General features: G+C 38.2%; 1 long non-coding RNA gene across 1 annotated transcript; it reads right to left on the bottom strand.

The window, feature by feature from the left end:
• Window positions 1–226: 226 nt before the first annotated feature.
• Window positions 227–4,340, bottom strand: LOC124086134 (uncharacterized). The gene is made up of 3 exons (XR_006849711.2): window positions 4,208–4,340; window positions 3,694–4,101; window positions 227–1,981 (listed from the first exon to the last, which is right to left on the bottom strand). It is a non-coding gene; the product is annotated as an uncharacterized LOC124086134 (long non-coding RNA).
• Between the last annotated feature and the right edge of the window lie 6,517 nt (window positions 4,341–10,857).

The following is a 10,857-nucleotide window of genomic DNA, read 5'->3' as shown; positions in this document are numbered from 1 at the left end:
TATTGCAAGAAAAGAAAAGAAAAATATACTAAGGAAAAGACAAGAATCGGTTGGTTGATTAAAATCACACTCAATCTTCAGCAAAGGCAAGAAAAACAATTAGAGAGTGTTTTATATCCTTGGCTTTTTGTATTGATACATAAACTTCAAGGAGGAAGGAAATTAATTGTCTATCACAAAATGCAGATATATACATCAAAGGAAAGTGTAATATAATCAATGGAACTTTCATATCAGAAAGGATTTTATTTACTTTGAAACACCCTTATTACCTCCTTTACATTTTCCTTTCTCAAATTGTTCAGATAATGTTCTGTGTACAATCTAAGACCATTCATTAGAAATATAGATTTTTTAAAAAGACACTTAAAAACTTAATATATCAATGTGAACATAGTGGCATGTAAAAGGAAATGAAAATTAAATGTATACATATTTCCTAAATATCATTATTTGTATTCTTGATGATTGCCATTCTAAGTGAAATGAAATGAAATCGGTGTGGTTTTGATTTTCATTTGCCTGATTGCTAAGGATGTTGAACAGTTTTTCATATATATGTTGGCTATTTGTATTTGATTTTTTTGCCCATTCATTGGTTGGGTTATTTGTTTTCATGGTGTTATATTTTGAGGTTCTTTATATATTCTGGATATTAATCTCCTGTTGGAGGAGCAACTAGCAAAGCTTTCTCCTATTCTGTAGACTCTCTTCATGTCTCCTCTGCTGTGGAGATCAGTTTTAATTTGAGACCATATAAAGTTCTTTACCTTTCTTATTTCATCTTGGGTGAGTTTGATAAATTGTGTTTTTCAAATAATTCCATTTCTATTTCATCCACATAGAATTTATTGTCATATACCAATTTATGATACTCTTTCAACATATTAATATTTATTGCAGCTGTATTCTCTCATTCCTTATCATAGTAATTCCACCCTTTTGATTATTATGGGTTAATCAATTTTATCAACAGATGAAATTATGACCATATTTTCCTCTAAGTCCTTGACTGTATTTTTACAATAGATTAAAGATCCCCACCTGAAATTTCCAGGTTCTGTTATTTCATGGTTGATTTCTACTGCCCACTTTTTCCATGTATGGGTTATATTTTCCTGTTTCTTCCTACATCTACTATTTTTTTAAATTGAAGTAGCCATATTTATTCATATTCAGTCCTTATTTATTCTGCTCTTGCCATTTGGAGGCACAGATGGAGTGGACAGTAAGTGGTATTTTGTCTTGTAGTAAGTAAGGAGAGCCCACAGAGGTGGAAGCCATCTATAGCCATGGCTCAGGCTGTCACCACTGATGCCTCTTCTTTCCCAGTGCATCTCAGGAATGTGAAGGTCTTGAAGCATCTCAGCCAGACCCATTTGAGATGCTCCCTCTTGTCTGTGTCACTTTCCACAGAGATAGATGTTGACATTTGTTGACATTTTCCCAACTGCCTCATCTTCAAGTTTTTCAAGGAAATCTTGGTGTTGCCTTTCCTTGTCAGTATTCTGTTGTCTCTTTCTGTTGGAGGCACTTTCAATTTCCAGTCTCTATGATACTGACATTTGGTATGGCCAAGCTCTTGTTGATTAATACCACATCTGGAAATGCTATCCAAGTTTATTTTGTTGACATGCTAATCATTTGAGCGACAGTTGGTCAAATCAAATCTTCAACACGAGGTTTCCAGGATTTAGAGGATGTCCCAAATGAGAATTTCAAAAAGACTGTTTCTGTGTATCATTTCAGGTGTTTTCTGTGCTCCAACTTTTCTTGAGGATGTGTTTTTTCCACATTATTCCAGCACCAGCACTGCAGGTTGATTTCAGTTGCTGCATTCTCTCACAACAATCTCTTCTACCCATTTGAAGTAACAAACTTTGAAATGGCAATTCCAAAAACAGCTGAAATTCCATGTAACGTAACTGGAAGTTTTTTAGTCATCTTGTGTTTTAGTGAATGAACACAATTTTGCAAGCATCTGTGGAATGAAAATGGATCAGCTGTCAGACCAAGAAATTAATGGGATTGGTGATTACAGTGGATGGAATTTAGCCATAAAAAAGATAATGTCTATGCAAATATTAAGTCTTTAAGAAAATATGTAAAGTGTTACTGTCCCCTTCCTGTACCAGGCAGCAAAATCCAATTAGAAAAAAGAAAAGGAAAAAGTTTAATTTGAATCAAGTTGACCAAAACCACAACTAAAGGGAATATTTTTTTTTCTCCAAGCATTTCTGAATGAGAAGTTCTGTTTTAGGGGTGAAAGTAGTTTGGGGGGCAGCACTGACTGGAAACTTCCATGGTGCTCAAAGATGTGAGTTATAATGGAGGAGCTTGCTCTGGATGCCTAGGGATATGGCAGAGAGAGGTCTGATTCAGATAGTGGAGCTAATTAACATGCACCCACTCAGGAAGAGGTCATGTGCTTCCCCCATGCCCACCGGCTCTTTGAAATCTGACTGAGACTATGGGTGGCACAATATTAGGAGGTGACATTTTCAATGTCTAAAATAAAAAGGGACTATTTAATACCTAGTATAAAATCATTGAGTAAACTATAGAGCTCCCAATAAAAATGGTCTAAAAATGAACAAGGAGTTCTGAGAACAGAAATGCAAGATCAACATCACATGAAAAAGTGGCCAAACTCCTTAGTGATCAGAAAAATGCAATTAAGAAAGGGAAAGAGAGAGTAAGAGAATAATCTAGCTTTCTAATTGATAGCACTGTTCATTTTCAGGTTGCTGCTGATTATTAGGAATAGTGGTATAATATTTCCCTCTCATTAAATTCTTACTTTTATTTCTTTTACCTTAATTATTTACCTGCATCTTAATGATAAATACTGATGATGTTTTGGGAGAAAGCAAGAGAGATTGGGATCCCCTAAATCTACTCACACTGCTGGATTGGCAGCCATTTAGCTTGCTGGATAAATGTCCTAAGGAGATACGAGGATATGGGGGGAAAACTTATGGCCTTGTTTGAGGGGTTGCAGATGTAGAGGGTAATTTTAAAAAAACTTTCTGGAGAAATTTGGTCACATAAAGTAAAATAAACATGTAGTCGTCCATGTCTGAACAATCATGATCCTAGGCATATAAACCTACAAAGGGTCATGAAGGGATATATTCGAGTATTTGCAATGGTGGCAGGAAACTGGAGGATAATCAGGTATCTTTTCTCACAGAAGTGAGAATGGAGTACAGTGCATTATTTAGCAAGAGACTAAAATGCAATGTTTTACTCAGAGCTGAGTGAAAAGATCTAAGAGGAAAATAGCACCCATAATAAAATAACATTTGCATGATTTTAAATACACACATCCATGACTGAGCTGAGTGTTCTATGAGAAGGTCACGGCTGAGTCATGACTAATCCTTTCTTTCTCTTGAGATTTTTAATCCCAGGCTTAGAAAAAGTGGGGCTGACCTTATCAGTGGGGTGGGACAGTGCCAACCGGATTTATGATCTTTGGTGACCGTCTTATTCTCACTGTGAGGATTGGACAAAAGGAGAAAGACAGTGTGTAGAGAGAGAAAAGAATGAAGCAGAGCAAAGAAGAAAAAGAAGAGCAGCAGGCAGCAGCCCAGCCCCTCCCCCAGGTGGTGTTCTTGCAGCGTGGTCAGCCCATCCCTCCTAGGCTTCCCATGGCCCTTTGGCCTGTGTAGGCTCCGCTGTGGTTCATACCGGCTCCAGCTGATCTCTGTTACTTCCTTCCAACCTAATGCATCGCCTGCTTCCTGAGTCGGGCTGTGATGGGTTTATGCACCAAGAGGAACCAACGCTTCAGTGCTGTGGATGGACTGCTGGCGCAGAAGTAGAGGGCTGAGTCTCCTGGTTCAGAGGACTGGATTTCCAAGCTGCAGGGGGAGTTTTGGGGGTACTCAACTGTGAATCGCTGCTTGACCATCTCGATTTGCGCAAGAACTTCTCGGTTCTGAAAGTAAATCAAGAACTGAAGCTCTTTGTTGGGCTTCTGTTGATACAAGTAAACGGCGGTGTGTCCTGTGGTGGGGACACAGTGCATCTTTGCTTTCTGTCCTTTTGTTTTGACCAGATGTCCTGGAGTCTGGATGACTTCAGCAACAAAAGAACCTGCAAGAGAAGGAGGCAGAAGTTATGGACTAGCCCAGGAGGGACCCCGGCTAGGAAAGAGGCTTGGATCCAGGACAAGGAGCTGTCTTCTGTGCTCAGGACTCACCTGCTCCCAGGAGACAAAGCACCAGGCAGCAGAGGACACTCGTGCCCATGGTCACATTGGAGTATTGAGAGAATGAGGCTTTTTCATTCCCTATCAGTGACTTTCTTGTCACATGATCCCTTTGTGACTCATAATCAAGGTGTGAGTGGTAAAACCCTCACGATATTGGAAGGAAAGCTTTCATCCTGATGTAACAAATACAACTGGTTTATATTTTATTCATGTGGAAGCATCTTGCAAAATTCTATTTTTACTAACATCAACCAGATAGACATATTTCAGAAAGTTTGAAAATAAGCAAAATAACAAAATAAAAACACTATACTACCGCTGAATAATGATTACACTGTGAATGCCTTAGTGAAAATCTTTGAAGATATTTTTTCTCTTTCCCTGTGTGTGTGTGTGTGTGTGTGTTATATTTGGACACATTTTTGGTTAAAATTTTTAAGTGTTCTTTCATAAACTTTTATTCCATTAAACAATCATCCTTCCCTGTTATTGCATTTTTATCTTCTTCGCTAACTCAGTTTTTATTTAAAGTTTCACAGTGTTCTCATAAATGTCCTTTACTGCTAATTTGCTCAATTTCTAGCTCAAGGTCGTGCATTGTTTCTGGCTATCATCTTTTAGTATCTAATTAAATTTTAGAATAACATATTCCTGCTGTTAGTGTTGTTTTATGATTCTGAGACTAGCCACTGCTTTGGAAATACTTTACGTTCTAGCTGTTTCTGATACATTTGAGCTTGCTCTTTTACGACATTTATTTTACATGATCTCTTTTTCTCTTCCTTGATTTCTGTCTATTTAACATGGTGCACTTGTTTTTGCGTGTGATATTTTTTCTTATTTTCTTCTTCCTCTTTCCTGTCCCCATCTTAAGTAATTTTAAGAGCTTAAGTATTTCCGTGGATTTCTACTTACTCTCTGAATAGTTCAAAGAAATTGAACTATTCGATTTCTCCATGTTAAAAATGATATCGAATATGCAGACAAGAAGCTGATAAGATACCAGCAGAATGAACCCTGCAACAAACAACTTGCTAAAGGAAAAAGAAAAGTCACCAGAGTCTTTGAAGTCTCATGTTTCTTTCCCCAGATCCATTCCCATTTTCCAACTCTATGAAGTGTTCCAGTTTATCTTTCTTTGAGTCTCTGACATTTTAATACGTAGGAGTATAACTAAACAAACTCTATTTTATGCTTTCAAACTTTACAAGATGTGACAATACTGTACATTTCTGAAATGTAATTTTCATTCACATTTGTAAAATCCAGTCACTTTCGTTTTAATTCATTAATTTTCAATGCTATAAAATTATTATAGTAACATACCATCATTTATTGATTCTTCTGTTAGTGTCCACTTGGATACTTTGTAGTGTTTTCCTGTTACTGGAGATATTACACTGAAATTTTGGTCCTGGTTTTTATGTGTAAGATTTTTCTCTAGGAAAGAATTTCTCAAGTGTGAAATTGATGGGCAGTGGGTGCACACATCTTGAACTTCACTAAAAAATAACAAATTATTTTCCAGAAATGGTCTACCAATCCATATCCCATCAGAAATTCAAGAGGGTTCTTGTTGCTGCCTTAACTTGACAAAACTTTGTGTACTTTCTTTTTCCACTTTAGCTCTTCACGTGGGTGTGTATTCACTGGATTCTTAATTTGCATTTCCTCTAATTATGAAATTTAGCAATATTTCCCCATTAATGATAAATTAAATTTCCCCTTTTGTGAAGTACTTGTTTTTTTTTAACCCATTTGTCTATTGAATTATCTTTTTCTGGTTGGTTTATGTAGAAACTAATTTATAGATACTTTTTAAAATTCTATATGTTAGCCTTTCTTAAATACATAAATATAGATAGGGACAAGGATTTGGGATTGACATATATTCACATCTTTCTATATAACTAATCTTTTCACTGTTCAATGATTAGTGTTGATAAATTGCACATGTTAATTCTGATATAGCCATTTTAATCAATCTGTTCTTTAGTGGTCAAGAGCTTCAAGAAATCCTCACCTGATTTGAGAACATGAAGATGTTCTTCTATAGTATATTTTAGAAGCTTTGTAATTTTATTATGTTCATTTATTCTTTTTGTTGAAATTGATTTGTGATATATTGTGATAAGTGTCCAGTTGAATTTTTCTTTGCACAGATTCTCAATTTCCCCACTATCTTCTGTTGAAGAATCTGTGATTCCACCTCTGCAGTCCACCTCTGTGTATGTGTGCACACACACGTTTTCCCCACAGGTCTGTCTGTGTGTCACTGTTCCTATATTATTGTGGTCTTATAATAACTCTTAAGTTGGTTAAATAGGATCCTCCCACCTGCTTCTTTCTTTTTTTTTTTAATTTTTTTTTATTGGTTGTTCAAAACATTATAAAGCTCTTCACATATCATATTTCATACATTAGATTCAAGTTGGTTCCACCTGCTTCTTTCTTGTCGGAGCTCCTTAGCTAATTTGATCCTTGGTAGCTTCATATAAATCTTAAATTCAGTTTATCAAGTTGTATCTAAAACCTATGGGGATTTTAATTGGATATATTTAATATATAAATTAATTTCTAAATCTGGAATTTTTTTTAGAAAATTGACTCTATTCACCTCTAAAGACAAGGTATATTTTCATTTATTTGAATCACCTTTAATAGCGACCCACATGGCTTCACACTTGTTTTTTCCAGAGAAAACTTTGAGTTCATTTTTTTAGTTTTCTCACTTTATTCCCAGGTTGTGCTCATTTGTATCTCTGTTTACCTTGATGTTCTAAGTCAGTTGCTGGGGCGTAGGTGTTTGGGTCTATCAGAGCTGCAAGCCTCCATTCCCTGAAGCACACCAGGTGGGAAAGACTCAGTGTGTTGCTCCCTCCCTTCCCCACACCTTTCAATGCAGCGGCACCCCTGCATTCTTCCTCTGCCACCAGCCACTGAGGGCAGAGGGCAGACACACCCTCACTTACCGAGGCCATGCATTGCCTGCTTTGGTGGCCTTTTGGAATCCTATCCAGGTCTCACATCTTTCTAAAGGCCTCATAAAGAGACTGCAGTTGAAAAGGTGAGTTCACTGGTGTAAACTAACATGTCACCCATGCAAACCTGTTGCTCAAGGTGCGTCTGTGGCTTCTTGACTTTACCTTTTTTTTCATTTTCTTACAAGTATTAAAATTAAGATCAACCTGGATTCTTACTCTTCTCCTTACTTTGTTTTTACATCTCCTACCTTGACTTCTCCCAACCCTCAGCCTTCTTTAATCTCCCAAAGAATCAGAATACTACAGTCCATAGTTTCAACCACTTTCTCTCTGCCATCTAAGTCTATGTTCTGGAATTTGGGGGCCCCATTTTGAATCCCATATATGTGAGTTCTGTGGACTCTAAACCTCTCCTCTAGTTCCATTGCATCTTATTCTTCCATCTGTAAGGACAAAATCCTACTCCCAGTTTTCATCTGATTGTCTCAAAGACCCCTGAAACCTTTTGTCCCAGATGGGAATTGCTACTTTCAGCAAGGTCTAGTATTGTTTGACTTTTGTAAGGGACCAATGTTATATGGAGGCAATTAAAAAATTTCATGAATTCCCTGTCTACTAATGACAATCCAGTATTCCTCTCAAGCTTCTCTTTTGAGCAACAGGCTACAAGGGGCTTCCACACTCATATCAATGAAACCAGAATCTCAACTTGTTTAAAAATGCATTCTACCTTTTCAAATTTGTTCCATTGTATTTATTTAACTCATATCAGTGAATCAGTTGTCTCCTCTTTCCTAATTGTTCTCCAAAGTGTTGCTTTCTTTAATCTGATTTTGCAGAAATCGTTCTCTGCCCAGCATGTCCTACTCACAGCCAGATGCCTCTGGTGAAGCTCATATGAAGCCTCCCCTCTTTTAGCTTCTTCTGATCCAATGAGACAGAACCAAGCAGGCCCAACCCTGAGCTCCCTCAGAACTTCTGATTATAGTACTATTTCATATTATATTACATTCGGTTTTATTCCATTCCATTATAATTATTTGCTTTTTTTATTAGACTGCTAACTCCTTAGAGAAAGGATTGGTTTTCTATTCAGTTTTGTATCCTTGGTATTTGGTAAAGTAGTAAAATCTTAAGAAAAAACATAGATAAATCTAGAAGGAAAAGTTGAAAGATTTGGGGCACAAGGGGCAAAGTATATCCTCTGGGACTGCTGTCATGAGAGCTAGATTAAGAATTCAGTTGTGTGTGGTGGTACGTGGACATTCACATTCACAGCACCACAATTCACAGTAGCCTAGTTATGGAACCAGCCCAGGTGTCCATCAACAGAAGAATAGACAAGAAAAAACATGGTATATATTCACAATGGATATTTATTCAGCCATAAAGAAGAGTGAAGTTTATGTCATTTGTAGAAAAAAATGGATGTAACTTGGGAGCATTATGTTAAGCAAAATAAACCAGAATCAAAAAAGATCAAGGGTTGTATGTTTGGTTTTGTTTTGTTTTTTTCCTCCTCTGTGGAGGCTAGAGAGGAAAAAAAAGAAAAGGGGGCGGTTGGAGAAAGGGATCTCCTGCAGCAGGGAGACAGTAGAATAGAGGAAGGAGACCAGGGGGAAGGAGGAGAGAGAATGGGGAAGTTCTGGGGAATGAAAGTGACCAAATTAGGTTGCATTCATCTATGAATGTGTCCCAATGACTTCCACTGTATGTACTATGTTATATAATTATAAAGTACCAACAAAAATTAATTAATAAAACAAGAATTCAAGGATGCAGGGAATGACACTTAGCAGAAGAAAATTTAAAAAGAAAAGTTAGGAGTGCAGGTTTGTGCCCCTAGGGTCAATGGGGAACACCACTGCGGGGCGCTACCAGAACAGAGGGATAGAGCCATTGATGGGTGTGGGCCAACTTCACCATGAGAGAACAGCCCTTCTCCTCTCAAGAGATGCCACAGCCTTCAGTGATGTTTCCTTTTTGAACACTCTTTTCAACTGAAATCAGTCTCAGACCTTGCCCTGGGTCCTGTGGGTACCAGTACATGGCATTATACCTCAAATTCTGTTTACGTCCAGGTTCACGTGGGCTCACAGATGGTTGCTATTACTAATTTTTGGAGAAAATATTTTTATGTAATATGCTGAGGAAGAGATATCAATGGAGAAATGTAAAAATCAAATTGAATTATGCTGACAAGAAATCTTGGTAGAAAATATTTTAATAAATTCCTTATGAGTATTAAAATACATTCATAGTTATTTTATTAAAACAAATTTTTTAAAAATTAACAAAATATGGGCTGGGGATTTGGCTCAAGCGGTAGCGCGCTCGCCTGGCATGCATGGGGACCAGGTTCAATCCTCAGCACCACATACAAACAAAGATGTTGTGTCCGCCGAAAACTAAAAAACAAATATTAAAATTCTCTCTCTCTCTCTTTAAAAAAATTAAGAAAATATGTGGTAGAAGACCTATCTAATAAAAAACCATAAAACAATGCTGAAAGAAACTAACAAAGACATCAATAAAGAGACATTGGGTGCTTTGGGGGCAGGTGAAGAGGCTCTGCATCTTGTCACAGTGGTTACATGGGTGTAAAAATTTATCCGGATTTATTGAAGGGTGCACTTAAAATGGGGTGTGTTTTATTGCATGGATTTTCACCTTTATAAAGTTGATTTATAAAATCGCACTATTTAGTTTTCCAGAGGGCGGGAGTTGCTGAGGGCTTCTGGGAGGTTCCCCTGGCAGGACAGCTGTGGGCAGCAGTCACTTAACCACACTGGAGAACCTGGGCCCCCTTCATGCTTTGCTGGCCTTTCCTGGGCTTCTGTCCCCCTCAGCTCTGTGAAGCGCCCCTTTGTGCAAACTTCCAGTTATCGGTTATACTTTTTTCCTTCGGCCTTGTGTTTTTTCAAGCTGAGTCTCTGTTAGTTCTTCACAACTGAACGTATCACTTGCTTCCTGAGCAGGTCCACAACGGGTTTGTGTTCTAAGAAAAGCCACCGTTCAGCACTGCGGATTGGCTACTGGCACACAAGAACAGGGCTGAGTCAGTGAGCTCCGTGGACTGGATCTCTATGCTGCAGGGTGAGTTCTTGGGGCACTGGGCTGAAATTTGCTTATCTTTCATTTCTGTTTTCTCTATGATGTCTTCATTCTGAAAGTAAACCAAAAACTTGAGCTCTTCTCCCAGCTTCTTATGATACCAGTAAACATAACTGTGTCCTTTTTTTAGGGATGCAATCCATCTTTGCTCTTTGATCCTTTCCTTTGACCAGATGTCTTGGGCTCTGGGTGACCTCAGTGTCCATGGTCCCTGTGGAGGAAAGAAATAGAAGCTGGAGAACAAAAGCCCAGAAGGGAACCTGGTATTTCAGCCACAGGAGAAAGGGCTGAAACTGGAATCCACCCCGTTCAGAACAGGGACTTACCTGCTCCCCAGAAAACCAGAGCCACACAGCAGAGACATCTGAGGCACATGGTTGGCTCTGGGAGACGCAGTGAGAGGCCACCTTTAGTACAGGCTTCCTCGTCCTCCTTCAGCAACCTCCTTGCAATGTGATAATTTCCTCAGCCTTGAAGCCCCTGAGCACGTGGCATGAGACATTTCACAGGGTGTGGGAGGGCAGGCTTTGACCTCCCTGG

This window comes from Marmota monax, unplaced genomic scaffold (assembly GCF_021218885.2).
Source record: "Marmota monax isolate L192 unplaced genomic scaffold, Marmota_monax_Labrador192_F-V1.1 WCK01_AAM20220418_F8-fsc00122, whole genome shotgun sequence".
NCBI classification, from domain to species: Eukaryota; Metazoa; Chordata; class Mammalia; order Rodentia; family Sciuridae; genus Marmota; species Marmota monax.
This window is presented reverse-complemented; position numbering and strand designations above follow the sequence as displayed.